The sequence below is a fragment of the Pinus tabuliformis genome, chromosome X, assembly GCF_031772625.1.
Source record: "Pinus tabuliformis cultivar Carrire ecotype Pingquan chromosome X, CPIR1, whole genome shotgun sequence".
Lineage (NCBI taxonomy): Eukaryota > Viridiplantae > Streptophyta > Pinopsida > Pinales > Pinaceae > Pinus > Pinus tabuliformis.
In genome coordinates, this window is record NC_142308.1 from 544778482 (window position 1) to 544795314 (window position 16833).

Below are 16833 nucleotides of genomic sequence, written 5' to 3' on the forward strand. Positions count from 1 at the left end.
ATAACAAGTTTTTCACACAATAACATCTTAATCTAGGTATCCATAGACTTCAAGTACTTACATCGCAGACCTTTGAAAAATTATCACTCCACCTCACTGTAGCTAGCTGAGGTATTGACCATGAATTCAGTCACAAATCCTCCTATGATGTGATTGAGCCAATGATCGACAGCATGGGCAATCTTATCCTCAAATGCTTCCAATCTCTATACTAACTCTGGGGTCCAGACAATAGGGCCGTCAAGTCTCCACCTTCCTTGGCTATCCGCTAGCTTCGTGATCCACTCATATAGCCCAACTGGAAAGGAAAAGAAAAAGATCTCATGGATATCTGTATATAGGTACCTCTCGAGCCATTGTTCCTTTATCAGTGACGAGATTTTGTTCTCTTGCACTATGAATTCATGAATCTTCGTATCCAACCAGTCTCCGATCTCTTTCTTAGTTGGATTCCAATGATATGACATCACACATCTCTTATGCAGATTCCGGGTCCCAGCAATGGAACCATTTGTTCGTTGTGTGGGGCCTGACCTAGGTTTAGTGTTAGTTAGCCAAACAAATCCCTACACTACTGGCCCTTTTGGCATCAGCCTGTGGAGCGTAGACCAAAGTCTCACCCAAAGCAATATGGGGGGATGCTAGAACCAAATTTCTGCACCCTGAGATGGTTGTGATGTCAATTTATTCCTTTTGTTCCTACTTTCGCGTAGGTCCCCAAGTCCTAGGGATCTGTCTGTTTAGCCCTTTATTCTACGCTTTGCTACCTCCACAAAGGGGCATAATTGACCTTCGCGCAACCCTAACCTGCGGTTCAGGTACTTTTGCACTGCTAGGGCAGCGTATTGTGAAGATTCCCAAATATCTTAAGTGTCTTACTTATCATATTAAATGATCATAGTCAGCACCACGTAAATAGATATTCTTGCTTGCATTCAATTAACCAACGTATTTACATACATTCCTACATTACATTAGCATTGTAAATGAAATTCATACATAGTATGACAAGATGCATTAACATGAAACAAAGACACATAATTTGTAGAATTCTTCTCTTCATTGATATCATCAGTTGATTACAGACTCTATCCGCCTTGCACACATAGCTGTAGGGGTCCGCACACTCAGTTGGGGACTTCCACCCTAGGCCTCTGCGCACTCAGCTACAAACCCTCTACCTATGCTAAAACCTGAAACTTAGACTTCTAAAGACTTCCTCCTTATCACTCAAGACTTCTTACCTCTTTTAAAACTACTTAGAGCTTACTTACTTAGCTCTTTTTATACAATCCCATGGTCTACAGGCCATGGGTAGATCTTTACAGCTGAATTTACACTTTACAAAATAAGGGAGGACAACCCTTTATGACTCATGACACCTTCGCGCTTCGCGACCACAAAATGCAAAGACTTTACAACTTTATTACAAAATTTGACCCAAAACATGGGCTTTTAGCCCCAAAACTGTCCTTGGGGGATCCTGTTCCCAACACTTTCTGAAATGATCCTTGCATGTAACTTCCAATTGCTAAACATAGATCCCTGAAAGAAGGGATGCCTTTGCATGATGCCATGTGAGAAGTAGCCCATGAATGCAAGTATGTTTTTCTCAGTCCCGGAGGGAACCAGTCAACTCAGCTGCACATGCAAGAGGTTGTTCGATTGCTTGAAGGAAATGCGCATTTCTGGCTAGGAGCTAGGCTGACTGCCCAGGAGATTTGTGCAATTTCTGGGCAGAGCAGCTGACTTTTTCCTAGATTTGCACAAATTCTAGGCTGACCAGCCCTTCTAAGGAAATTTGCTCAATTTCTGCTAGGAGTGTTGGCTGGAAAAATTGCACAATTCTAGAGCCTAACAGGCTGCCAAATAGAATTGTACAATTTCTGGAGGGAAGGCTAGTTTCCCTCCAGAAATGCATAATTTTCTTGGGGAAGTTGCTTAGCCTGCAGTTGGACCAAGTCCGGGTGGACAGCCTAGGAGGGAAGGGATCAAGCTATGATTGATAGGCTGCCTTTGTGTATGAAAACAACGGAATATTGTGTGCTTTATGAAGAAAAACAAAGTGTTGTTAATGGTTGGTAGGGAGGCTCCAAAATGGGCTAATGAAAAATTTTGGAGGGTGGTTGTAGTAGCTAAAACACTTGGCAACACACTGGTAGAACTCCAGCTCTATGAATGGACATTGTTCGTGAAAAGCGAGTCTAACACCTTCAGACGTATTGTTCAGTTGTCAACTAATCTTGGTTCCACACTAGCTTGATTATAAGATGTAGCATATGACAAGCTCTTGGTTGATTGACACACATTCCAAGCCAAGGCAACACAGTTGTTTCAATTGGGGTTGAGGGGTATATAGGTGCATAAGTAGTATAGTCGTTAGAGTCTTAGCTTCATCTCTGGTGTTGCTCCACTACCAGCAGGCCTGAACAGTGCCCCAGTGGAGTCACATAGGAACACAAGCATGGCTCTACTACCAGTGAGCCTGGTCAGTACTCTAATAGATTTACTTGCATCACCTCCCTGCGCAAGAAGCCTTTCTATTCTTTCGCCTTATTCATTTTGAAATTTTGAATTTTTTTGACTTTTCATTTTTTCAACTGTGCATAGCACTTATTCATTTCAGAGGCGAAAGAGGGATCCAAACTTATTGAGAGAAGAAGAGGTTGTTCCAGTAGATAAGTAGTTTATTTGTATCTCTGATGTGCCTATTAAGGTTTTCTCCGTCACCTTACTCTAATTGACTGAGCTGACAAGGGTTAACCCAAAAACAACTGACTAGATAAGGTGACACTAATTAGCGCACAAGCGTTGCATTTTCACCAAGGTTCACTTCGAACAATACATATTTTCCTTCGATGTATCATGGACTAAAAGGAATAGCCTCTTTGTATAGAGGTAAAATTATAGATGACCGAGTAGTGATAGTTGTACAAGCCCTCTTGTACTTCACCCAGCTTGTTTGAAGAGTCATACATGGTTTCATGCAAAAATAGCCTATGAACGAAACAAACGAACTATCAAACAACAAAGAAAAGCAAGAGCAGAAGAGAAAGTGAAAACAAAGCAAGTAAACAAACAAGCAAACAAAGCGAATAAGCAAACAAGCATGCAAGAAAACTGACTGAAAACAAACACTACTCCTACTCCTACACTAATGGTGCATCCTCTTGAGCATGTGAAGTGATATTTCCAATGTAGCCACTGGTGCATTGGTGTTGGATTATTGGGGCCTGACCCAGGTTCAGAAATATTTTAGCCAAACAAATCCCACACTACCGGCCCTTTCGGAAATAGTCCCAGGAGCACAGACTGAAGTCTAACCCGAGGTAGTATGGTAGGGTGTTGGAACTAGGTTTCCACACCTTAGGGATGTCTTGATGAGGTCTGGAAAGGTCGTGAACTGATCCTATGAGCTCGCACTGCTCTACGCAGCGGTCTGGCCTTCCCGTAGTTATGTGAGGAGGTACTTTCCAGATTCCTTACCCCTTAGTATGTTATTATTATAGATCTGACTTAATTCAATGGTCTTAATCAAACATTCAATATTTATAACCAGTGCACGCAAACATAAACCTTAAAGATATGCATAAAACTATAACATAATAACGAACACACAGATTTGAGACCAGATGCACAAGAATCTAGAAACACTTATCTTTTATTAATCTTCTATTCTAGTACAATCCACTTCCACCCTACACACTCAGTTGTAGGGGTCTGCGCACATAGCTACAGAATCTACCAGGCCTCTACACACACACGTGCAGAGTCTACTCTAACTACTACCAACCACAACTCAAACTCAGAGCAACTTTCGCTTTCATAAACCCATAATACTTAAGATCCGAACCAACCAAAAACTGACTTCTACAATTAGAGCCTCGCTCTATTTATACATTCCCATGGTCCACAAACCATGAGTAGGCCGACACATTCTATATTAATTTACAAGATTTTAGGCAGACAAACCTTTGAATTGACTCATTATAATTCGTGGTCTGTTCACTTCACGAAACCTTTACACTACCATTACCAAACATTATGGGCTTTAAGCCCCAAAACTGTTACGCAAGGGATCCGCTACCTAATAGGCCACCAACACAATCATCGTGACTCGTCCCGAGTCACTCAGCTGGAGCATTGATCTTTGCACGTAGGTCATCTAGCAACTTCTGCGCTTCACTTACATCTGCAACACATTCTTCTGTTGTTTGCTGTACCTATTGTGCACGTGTCTCTGTTGCTTCATTATCAGGTGCAATTGCTTGTTTGAGTGCATATGCAGCTTGCTTGTGTGCTAGCTTTCCCTTGATCTTGGCAGTGACCGTGAATGCTTCATCAAGCCAAGGTTGGATGCATTCTTAAAGCACTGCTTCTTTCTGACGTGTGGCATCGACTTGTGCCTTGAGAGCCCAGGCCTCCCTCATCTTGGCCAATCGCTGAGTAAGGGCAATTGTCTGTGTGGTCCCCCAGACATTATGATAGGCATGTTGCAACTCCCACGCTTCTGTCTCTAACAGCTATAACATTGGGTCTTCTTGTAGCAAACTGAGCATGACGAGTGACTGATCTAACAAGCCAATGCACTCATGTATGGCGCGCTCTATTGCTTCCAACCCAGATTGAATGGCACGCTACCATTGCTCTCTAACCTCTAGTGGTGTAGAGGGTTGCGCCTTCAGTCTCAGCTCTGTAATCTGCAAGTTGAGGTCCAACTGGATCCTCGTTGCTTCCTCCTTCGCCTCGCAGAATCCACTGGTCAATTTGTGGATCCGTATACTTGCTAGTAAGTCTGCTGCAATCTCTAGTTCGGGGATGCGACGACATGCTTCCTCAATGATTTGCTCCAACTATTGAGTTTGTGCTACCGCTTCACCACGTTGGAGGCTCAGCTGCTCAATATTGATTCATTGTTCACTGAGCATCTGTACTGCACATCCTTCCCTAGCATAGAGCTTTGTTGTTTCTCCATCTTACAGCTGGTATAATATCTCTCGCGGAAGGGCAACCAAGTTTAGTCCAAGGCCCTTAAGCTGGCCTACTGCAGCTCTGTCCTCCGCGTTGTTCTCTGTTAGTGCACCTTTTGGTAGCGCGACGGTATTAGCCATTTTGGCTCATAGAAACTGCTCGGTTGCTAATGTACCTGTGGCCCCGTAGGTGACTACCGTTCCTTGTTGTGGGGGTCGCACCTGAAGTTCCTAGATTTGTGTCCTGAGTGCCCCCAACACATTTTGTTGCTCTGTCATTACTTCTTGGAGCACTTCCCTGGTGGCTTCGTGAACTGTGTCGCTGATGTCATATAGGTCACCCTCGGTCAGTGTAATAGGCTCCCCCTCCAACTTGGAAGCCTTGGTCATCTTCCATGGCCTAGTTCATTCTACTGTGTGTGGACGTTTCAATTGTTTCGAGGTGGTTCTTAGGTCCGCACCTTTTGCTGTCACATCTATCCCCTATTATTTTGTTATGTCTGAGCATCTTTCTTCATGCATCGTAGTGGCCCATACTGTTGCAGTCTTTTCCGTGGTGGCCTTTGCTGCCTCTCGAGATGCTCATACTTTTGTAGCTAGTTGTTCATTCTGTTTCTGTTGTGCTAGCCACTTGGCAGCAGCCTTTTGTTTCTGGATCTTTGTTTCGTCGCGCACTATGATGTCTGGTGTGCACCATTCCGATGGCCATGTATCGAGCACTGCGAAAACATCGTCATCTATGGAAATAAAGGGGAGTGTGGTCCACTTCTGCTTTGGATCCCTTCGTACCCTGATATATACATTGTGCATATCCGCTTTAAAATCTGCAAAGTTCTTCAGATTATCGTATATTGAGGCAGATAGGCATGGTTGTTTGTTGATCCACAGTTGTATGCTTACTTCCATTAGTACCCAGAAGATCTTGGTTTCTCTGATTTGTGTAGCATCCTTCATTGCCCATAGCGACATGTATTTTGCTGCCTCTAGCCAGTCTTGGTCAAGGGGAGGAAATTGACTATCCTCAGGCAATTCACCTGTAACCAACAGGATGGATAAGAGCAACCATGCATAGTGGAAGCTCTTACCCTCTTCTTGGGCCTCCTTGCAATTCGTCAGAAACTCATCACAAAGGAACTGCACCCAGCTGAACTGTACCCCTTTTTCACATTGCTCAGCCAGCGCGATGATTGTTGCTGGCACCTCATTGCCTCGGCATTTTCTCATCACCTTTCCTGCCAACAACTAGGTAGCTAGGCGAACCTCTTTGTTCTAAATACTAGTAATAACATACTCCCTCTACTTTTTCTCCAACAAATATTTCTTTTTCATAGCCTCCACAAGCGTCAAGTCCCCACTTGTGCTAGAAATTTCCACGGGGTCCCTTCCTGAACAGGGAACCCGAGAAATCCTATGAATGAGCTTTGTCATGATGGGAATGGGATCCTTTAGCCATAAGTACCCATTATGCACTAGGAAAAGCAGTTGTCTGATAATAAATATCGTGATTGGGGCCCAATGGAAGTGTGGAATTGTTAGGAGGTGGAGTAGCCTAGCCTCCTCCACCCCATGCAGCCATGTCTGTGGCTGTAGTGTGGCAACCGCCCCTTTCGTTCTTTGCTCCATTAGCTAGCTAGTTTCTAAATGAGGAAACTTCTCACTATCCGCGAGGTCCCAGTCTTCAAACTTTATAGTGGGCACGCGGCCCATAGCCGTACAGTCAAATAGAACCCCCTCAGGGAGGAACGGGGTGTTGAGTGTGCTCGTCATAGCGTCCAAATCTTTAGGGACCTTTACCCTCCCCTTCTGTGGAGGGACATACTTGGCTAGCTTTGTTGTGGCTCGTACTAGTTGGGTATCTTCTTCTATCTCTTCCTCTGGTTCCATTTCTTCGAAAAAGGTTGGAGGGTCCTCTTCCTCATTGTCAGTCTCAATATTAATTTTTTTTCCCTTCTCTTTCATCAACAGTTTGCTAAATCGGGGATTTCGTGGAGACATATGGACTGGTCCTGCTACCTGTGGGTCCTTTTAGGGCCTCGACGTCTAGGGCGATTTAGGGATTTCTGGTTTATCACCTACCGGTGGTGTAGAACTCTGGGTGGCTCCCCTGGTTGTTTTCATTATTCTGACTAGGGACTCCTATGTATCCTTTGGCAATGCTTGAAACCACAAACTTGCTTCTACAACCTCCAAGTTCATCAGGTTCTTGCTCGTTTGATATGACACAAGTTAAACATTCCAAGGGATGTTTGGTGATGGGACACCTGTGATTTATAAGCCTCTTTGAATTCAAATTAAACCGTTTCCTGCTTTCTTGGCTCATTAATGAGATTTTGGCAGCGGACCCTTTCAACCCTAGTTCTAACCCTATGTCTTAATTGTGCACTGTTTGCTCCTCGGTGCCTTAAATTGGACATCTTGTCGTGAACAGTGTCTCAAACAGTCACTTTCCATCCCACCCATGCGACAACGCAGTCCCTTGTACGCAAGCGTGATCTGTGCTTCATACTGATCTTGTACATTGCGTCTGGGCCGCGAAACTCCCACATAGACTCCTTTATAGTCTTGCACCCTCTTCCAACTACTTGGAGCGCTAAGAATGTGCTTCCTACGAATAGTCGGGTGGTCACACCCTTGGTGCGGGGTTTCAATTTTCCTACTAGCCCGAGCTGGGGCATCCTTCAAGTACCCTTGTACCTAGTAGTGCATCACGTTCTTCTTTGTATGGTACGCACCCCTGTTTTAAGGTGCAGTTGCAGCCATGATAGCAAGGTCGTAGCTCATTCTAATGCAGTAGTAGGGCCAGCCAGGCTTGGTCCCCTCATGCTTAGTTTTGTGTAGCCCGCTTGTGTGACTCCAGTTTCCAGTTTGCTGAGTTCTTCGTCCAATATCACGCTTTTCTTCCTCAATCGTGCCCATTCTTCATCGAGTTCGTGAAGTTTCAAGCTCCCTCTCCGAATGGCTTCCTATAACTATCAAATTCCTTTACCCAGCTCCTCGCATCCTGTCCGAACTACGAGGGTTGTGGTCTGGGAACTTCTCTCTGTCCTCCTAGTTTCATCTCATCTCGTCAATGATGGGGTCATCTTTGCACTCCTCTTCTTTATTACGATCCTATAGGCCCATTGCACCACTGGTACATGTAGATCCCAATTGGTTCGTTTTATCTCGCAAACTTTGTTCAGGATTCCACATGTCTTTTCGATTATTTCGTCGCAAACTTCTTGTGGAATGCGTCGCCTTCCCTGCTACCGTGTTAGGTTCTGATTTTTTATCCTTAGTTGGGGAAGTGGTTGCACAGCATACGTCTGCATCTCTCGACGTAGGTGGGTGCTCAAATTGCTTCGTCCTTACTGCCCAGATCATGTTCGATGTTGGGGACTTCCAAACCGTACACGCATCCGCCTTCTACCTTCATGCCAGTTCCACCTAGTCTTCCGATATGTATTCCACCATTATGCAATTGTCATGTGCAGCACCCCTTTTTGCGCACCATACTGCTATTGTTCTGATATTGCATCTTCACACTGGTCTAAGGATTCCTCCATGTGTGTTGCGCCATCATCTATTGGCAGTTCCCTTGCTTCGGTCGTCACGCGTCGCAATGATCTAACCATCATATTACAATTCAGCGTTGTTACTTCATGCAATCGGTTCTGCCATCACTCTATTTCTTCATCTGGATCCGAAGTGCAGGAACTGTCAGACTTCCATGAGATTCTCCCATCCGTTTTCGAATTTACCTGATCTTGGTCTTGTGCTATTATCTGGTAAATGAAGTCTAGTTCATTGTTGCTGTCCTCATCGTACACAAGTTCATTATAGCGCACTCCTTCAGCTGGATCCAGCGAAACTATTACACGGAGAGACTTTTTCTCAAATATCATCATCCATATCTTCAGGTTGATGACTCCATTCATGTCCGTGGCCCAGTATATTCCTAGCATTGCGGGGTAAGGTTTATTGTCATCAACAATCTCTATTACCTCAAAGTCCCTCTACGTGCTTACACCTTCAATGTCCACTATTACCCCTTACAACCTTCCCATGGGTAAGATATTTTGTTGGTTTGCCATTCGTAATTGAATAGGAGACCACTGTAGCATGGGCCTACCCATGCATCCCCATGTACATTTTGGTAACACATTCGCATCTGAACCCAAGTCCAAAATGACATCATCCATCTCATACTCACCAATTTGTAACGTTAATTGCATTTCCCGCTCAGTGTGCAACACATGCTTTCCTAGTTTTCAAACCACGAGCAGTTCACCGGATCCTGTGCACCTAGTGATCAGTTCTTGTAGTCCCTTAACTGCCTTATTGTCACGTAACAACTTTATTCATGTCTCTAAAAAGGTAGTAAGCATACATGGATCCATTCCTGGCTTTGGTTGATCCTTACTACCTGACGTAGAGACCTCCGTGAATCTCTTCTTAGCTTTCCTAAACGTCTCCTTCACGCATTCCAAGTCAGACTCAGGTTCCTTTGTAGGAGCCTCACAAACCCACACATCTTCTTTGGGTTGCTTCCTCTCATCTTCCCTTGTAGTTGCACTGCTTTTGAGTACCATGTTTACGCTCGGGTCTTCTTTTCGAGGTTCAGACCTCATCATTTGGATGTTTTGGGTCGGAGTAGGTTGTAGCACCCCTTTCTCATGCATCTGAGTGATCAGTGTAGGACAATCTACCATCTCATGATAAAACTTCTCACAGTACAGACAAGATCTTGTTGCTAGATTGGTACAATCGTGATCGTAGTGCCCTGGTCCTCCACAATTGTAACAGATTAGCTATCCACAGCCCCTTCCTACCCCCATTCCTCCTCATCCTTGACCTTGCCCTTGGAATCCACCACGCGTTATTACTGCGGCTGGATCCTGACCTCGTGCCTCGGTCTGCATCCTGTAGGCAAGTGTTTGATCCATCAACAATTCATAACTTTGATAGTTTCACTCATCGTGGCCCACTGATCTACAAAAATTTCAAAACAGTTGTTGGGGGGTCTGTGTAAACTTTTGCAATAGATGATAGTTGTCTGTTGTGTGTTTTCCTCCCACCTGACAGATCATGCACCAGAGCGTGGGCACTACACTTCGCCCTACTTGTGCCTCTGGTCTCAACGGCATTGGTCCCCCCCCACCAAATAGTTCGCGAATACCAAACAATGATCCTTACCATGACCTAGGCCTTTACATTTTATGCACCACACTTCTTCACGCGCTTCTGGCTGGGGCGCCCTATCCTGCTTCAAACTCTACATCTCCAAGCATAGGTTTTGTAGTTGCATGTGGATCTGTTGGAATCCCAACCCAGGATCCTGTATCGGTGTTTCATGCAACCTCATTGCTATTTCCAATTCTTTTTCCTGGGTTGAAAGCTTCTGCTGTGATATTTCCATCCTCAGGTGTGGTGTTAAAGATGCCACAAACCATGCGCAGTGTTGCACATCTGTTAGCATCATATTAGCCTCACAGATCATACTCTTTAGTCTCTAATCTAGATCCCAGGGGGTTTCACCAAGAAGCATCGCAATCTCCTTAAACCCAATGATTGACTGAGTCTCTGACTTCGGCCAGCTAAACTCTATGTTCAACGCAATCTGGATTTCTGTTATTCCTACATTTGGGTGATCGTTCGAGTGCTTGATATACCATGTCATCACGTGATCCTGCAGTGCGCTCACCAATGTGGCCTTCTTGATGTTGTCATCTGTAACCCCATGTGCTTCCCATACCTCTTTACTATGAACCAAAATTGATCTGGATCCTCTCTCCCTACTCCTTTGATTACAAGTATCTTTATTTCACTCGCCATGCTACACTATAGGTTGGGTGGAGGTGGGGTGGTTGAAGATGGAGGTGAAGAAGGTGAAGTGGGTGATGGCATAAGTGGAGGTGACAACTATGGAATGCACTGCCTTATCGAACTGACCACACTCCTCGGAGAAGCCTGAGCATGTTCTTCCTCACTTTCCCGTGAAGGTGAAATTAGGGGACTATTTCCTAAGCCCTCGATACCTTGGTAGATCCTTACACTCCGCATTTCTCCAAACATTAATGTAGTCGCATAACCCACTTTTCACATAGCAACATCTTAATCCAGGTATTTAGGGATTTGATGTACCTACCTCACAGTCCCTGGAGAAAACGCCGCTCTGCTTCGCTATAGCTCATGGTTGTGTCTATCGCGAACTCAATGATAAACCCTCCTATTATTTAGTCGAGCCAGTGGTCCATATCCCGTGTGATCTTATCTTCCGATGCCTCTAATCTGTGCACTAGCTCTGGAGTCCACACTATCGGTTGATCAAGCTTGGATATTCCCTGGCTGTTAGCTAACCTCGCGAACCAATCATACAACTCTGAAGAGAAGGTTGCGAAGAAGATCTCATGGATTTCCATATATACGTAGCAATCCAACCACCTCTTCTCAGATATTTGCGGAGTTTTGTTTTCCTGTACTATGAACTTGTGAAGATTCTGATCTAACCACTCTTCAATTTCCTTCTTAGTGGGGTTCCAGTGTTCCAACATCAGACATCCCTTAGGCAGATCCTGATCTCAGCAATGAAACCATTTGTTGGCTAATTAGGGCCTGACCCAGGTTCAAAAATGTTTTAGCTAAACAAATCTCGCACTACCGGCCCTTTCAGCAACAGTCCATGGAGCTCGAACTGAAGTCTCACCCGAGGTAGTACGGGAGGGTGTTGGAACCAGGTTTCCGCACCCTAGGGATGTCTTGATGACGTTTGGAAAGGTCGTGAACCAACCCTGCAAGCTCATGCCGCTCTGCGCGGCGGTCTAGCCTTCGCGTAGTTATGTGAGGAGGTACTTTCTAGATTCCTTACCCCTTAGTATGTTATTATTATAGATCTGACTTAATTCAATGGTCTTAATCAAAAATTCAATATTTATAACCAATGCATGCAAACATAAACCTTAAAGATATGCATAAAACCATAACATAAGAATGAACACATAGATCTGCGACCAGATGCACAATAATCCAAAAACACTTATCTTTTATTAATCTTTTGTTCCAGTACAATCCAATTCCACCCTATGCACTCAGCTGCAGGGGTCCGCGCACATAGCTGCGGACTCTACCAGGGCTCTATGCACATAGCTACAGAGCCTACTCTAACTACTACCAACCACGACTCAGACTCAGAGTAGCTTCCGCTTTCATAAACCCATAATACTTAAGATCCGAACCAACCAAAAACTGACTTCTACACTTAGAGCCTCGCTCTATTTATACATTCCCATGGTCCATAGTTCATGGGTAGGCCGAAACATTCTATATTAATTTACAATATTTTAGGCAGACAACCCTTTGACGTGACTCATTATAATTCGCACTTCGCGGAACCTTTACACTACCATTACCAAAAATTGTGGGCTTTAATCCCAAAACCATTACGTGGGGGATCTGCTGCCCAACAATTGGTAGACCCATGTTGGTGAAGACATGGTCTACGAGAAACCCAATCGTGCAAACTAGCAAGCAAGAAAGATATAAAAATGAAGACAACCACACTTTGTGTCTGATAGTGCCCATAGGACATAAGTGAGTGCAAGTGCATGACGAGCAGTCAGTGGACTTATGATGGTGATGTGTGTCACTGTGTGCAACTTTGAAGCATAAGCACACTCTTGACTGAGACATGCAAGAAAATGACATAAACAAAGATAACTTGCATCGTGCATGTGTGCTTGAAATGTAAGATTCCTCTAATGCATGAGCATTGGGATCATGTAGTTCAAGTGGAGGAGATGTGATCTGTGTGTGAGATGGATCTTCAATGTATACAGATGAGTGATGAGGAGCCTTGGGTGATTGAACAGTTTCATGATCGGAATTGAGACTAACCCTAAGAGACCGAGGTCCTGACATAACCATCAGCTTGGGCTGAAGTGCTTTGATAATCTTAGGTGTTTCAACTTCATCATCAGGTAAATCATCATAAACTGGTGGCTTTGAAAGATCAATTGTGATAGAGTCATGATCATGATCAAATATAAAAACAAATGGATCATGACTGCCATGATCAGAAAAATAAATGATTTCATCGACATCCTCATGATCATATGAATCAAACAGAGGGGTAGATGAAAAGCAAACAAACTCAACCTCTATGTTTTCAAAAAATAAAGATGAAATATCAAGTGAATTTTCAATGAATAGCTCATCCTCTCCATTGTCGAATGATGGACCAACATCTGACGAGTCCTACGAGTGATCACTAATGGGTGCATTTGTGGATGAAGAGACACATGCAAAATCATGGATGACAGGTTCACCAAAAAGGTTAGGAAATAAAGGAGGGGGCTCAGACGGAAGGGAGTCATCCTTCACCGAGTGTTGATGCTCAAGCTCCCACTCATACTCTTCATGAATGAAAACCCATGTTGGTTATGCAACACCAACTCCATCAATGGGTTGTTCCTCATTCACAACAGGTGAAGAGTTTCAAATGGATGAACACAAGACATCATCATCTGGAGGAACACCTGAGTGCGAAGACGAAGGTCGTAGAACATAATTCATATGAGAACTCAAAGGACTCACAACCAAATCTACGCAAAAATTGAGTGAAGTGATGTTGGGAGAATGTGAAAGATGAATAGGTGTGTGAGAATGATATTCAACATCACTTGGCAGTGGTGGAGTTGTTGAATGAGAGGGAGGCAAACAATCAGTTGAAACAATGACCACATCAACATGAGATCACATAGCTCCATCAGTGAAGAATGTTGAGAAAGGCTTTACCTCAAGCTTCCTCTTGGGATGGGAAGATTTCTTAAGGCAATACTCGAACCAGTCCCAATGATAAGGAAATTTCATCTAGCTCCTCGAAGCTTGAAACTGCAAGTCATGGAAGCGCTGCAAAGAATCAATAACCGATTCATGTGGAGCCTTCCATTGCTGTAATAGTTTCCAGTCAATATGGTCAGATCAAAATGCTAGAAAGTTTCTTCAATAAGATCACAGAAGTGCTCAAGTGAGTGCACGCTTTCAGTCGGTAGACTGAGTAGCCGTCTACGTGGAGATTCACGCAGTGTGTGTGTAAGCAACAAGCTAGCTTGTTCGTCAGAACACCCATCTTCCTCATGAAGCATGGAAAGAAAGGCATGTAAGTACTCAGGTCAGGCCACTTCGCCTTCACCATCATACATGAAAGTGGACAAGAGATCAAAAAACTCCCACGTGATGGAGACATCTTCACGATTCGAAAAAAACCGTGGGTGGAGAAGAGTACAAGAATCCATGAAAGGTATGCAAAGGTTAAAAACTGGATGAGAGGACACATATTGTCATTTGGACCTCCTTCTAGTGCTAGAAATGCTGATGGTGCTGGACCCGCCAACATGTCAAGGGGATCTCCCCGGTAAGAAGTCCCAATTAGACCTCAGACCGTTTGGTATAGAAGTCCCAATAGTGGGTCGTAAGGTAATGCCTTGACCGAGATGTCGCGCAGAGGCAAGTAAGATAACTCTATCAGTAGCAAGGTTGTGACCACTACAGTGAGTCAAGGAAGGTGAATGAGAGGTTCTAACACATGGGGGTGAGATGAGTGCGCCCCTTAGCAAACTGTAGCAGTACTCAACTAAGAAGGGAACACACGAGCAAAGATGCATCACAAGATGGAAAGAAAATTAGTCGACAATCCAAAGTGATGGTTAAACCAACAACACATATGCAACAAGATTCATATAATTGCATACGAAGCAGTTCATACACAAATACGTAAGTCAAACAACATATATTACTAAGCAACCAGAGCAATCCAACTACAATAACAACATATGCATGAAAATGTGTTGGATCTTATTATATAAAGAAGTGTAAGTCCCAATCATACAATACATCCATGTAAACTCGCTAGCACCAATAGTGAAATGTTACAGCCACATCCACCTGCTCCTCCAAAGAGATGTACTAGCTTCGTGCAGTGGAGAATCCAAGGCATGTTACAATACTATCCAAGCTTTCTTCAAGATAGCCTTATCAAAATCTTGGCTGACCAAAAGCCTCTACAACGAGTTATGAGGGACTATTTATAGCAAAGGTTTGGATGACCCTTGACATTCCCATTTTTGATAGTGCAACTACCCTCATGACTCTTCACCTACTCTATGACTGTTACATCCAACTATTGACACTTAACTTACACTTGAAATGACTCAACATTACAATGCACATGTACTCATGTGAGACAAAATGGCTTGAGTAAGCCATGCAAGACATCACTGACACTCGGTCCACTATGATGAAACCAACTCTTTGACATGCTTGTGATGGTGAAGGTGGTGAGCTGATTCCAAGCTTGGTCATCCATGATGGTGTGTATGCACCTCATGATGACATCTTATTGAAGTGAACTCTTGCCTCCGTTGCAACCAGTGCATTGGTTCGGCTCCTTCATCCAACTCGTCTGCTAACATGTGCATGGTCTTCTTGGGTGTGGTTGAATTGAAAACACATTGATGCATAATTTCTGTGCTGATCTTCAAGTGTGTGCTGGTGGTCATGCGCATCGACTTGTCGAAGTACATGTTCAGCTCTAGTTGGACTCGCTTCTTGTCTTCGCCTTAGTGAGTGTGTTGAATGGGTTGGATTGCATGCGTGTGCACAATGACCTGCATGTTGCAGAATCTCTTTCATGTGATCAACAAAAATGCTCATTATGTCTACTTAGTGTCAGTGACTGGGATGGATCTTTAACTTGTACGGGCACTGTTTCATCCATGAGTGCATGTTGCGCCCACTGTTGTTCCTATTCCTACTGCAACTCATTCGACTTTCTATGTAGCTTCACATTCTTCCTGATTTGCTGCTTCAACACATGCAACTCCCTCTTTGTTCCATTCTCAGTCTTCGTGTGATCTTCATGTCAGTTCATCACCTCATAGCTTGAGTCTCCAAAGTTTCTTTCATTATTAGTGGATCTTCTTGATCTTGCAACTTTGTTTCACCTCTATGTTGTCAACAACCTTCTTCTTGCATGTTGGGTTGTGTTATATTCTTTCCATGACTAGCCACCCTAGTTAACCAGGGGGTTAGAGGGGGGGTGGAGTCCCCCCTCGTTGTGCCGATTATGCAACGAGGGTGTCATAGGGGTTTTGAGGGGGGGCGGTTAGCCCCCCTCTATGGGGTCCGGGGCAATGCCCCGGGGAAATTGTTTTTTTTTTGACCCTATATTAGGTGGGCAAACCTACCTATGGTTTTGTGCATGGTTTTCGCACATGGTTTTCCGTCCATGGTATTGGATGCTTCGGCATGTATATATATGTATTGTAACATTGAAAGGAACATAATGAAGAATCAATCTGGTAGTCCTGATTTTGGGATCCAAGGGAAAATCTCTGTGTTTATTTGTTTTATGTGTTATGCACTCGCCTTTGTTTATTTTTCGTTTTTAGAATTTGTATGCAGGTAATTTCTGTACAAGGTTAAAAACCTACATTTGGTATCAGAGCTATTTTGGCTTCAAGGGGACACCTTTACTACTGAGGGGTTTCGCTTGGGCCTGTGGTAGACCCTGTTCAGTGGGAGATCTATGGGATCGCTTCTGGTGGTGAAAGAAGATGGTGAGTAGTGGAAAGATAGAGATCGAGAAATTTAATGGTCAGAGTTTTGAGTTATGGAAACTCAAGATGGAGGATATGTTGGTGGATAAAGATTAGTGGATCACGGTAGATCCGAGTACTAAACCAACGAGAGTGTTTGACGAAGAATGGAAGAAGTTGGATCGGAAAGAAAAGAGCACAATACAATTATGTGTCTCAGATTCAGTATTGTGGAATGTATAAATGGAAGCTATGAAGAAGGCTTTGTGGGACAAGTTAGGGACTTTGTA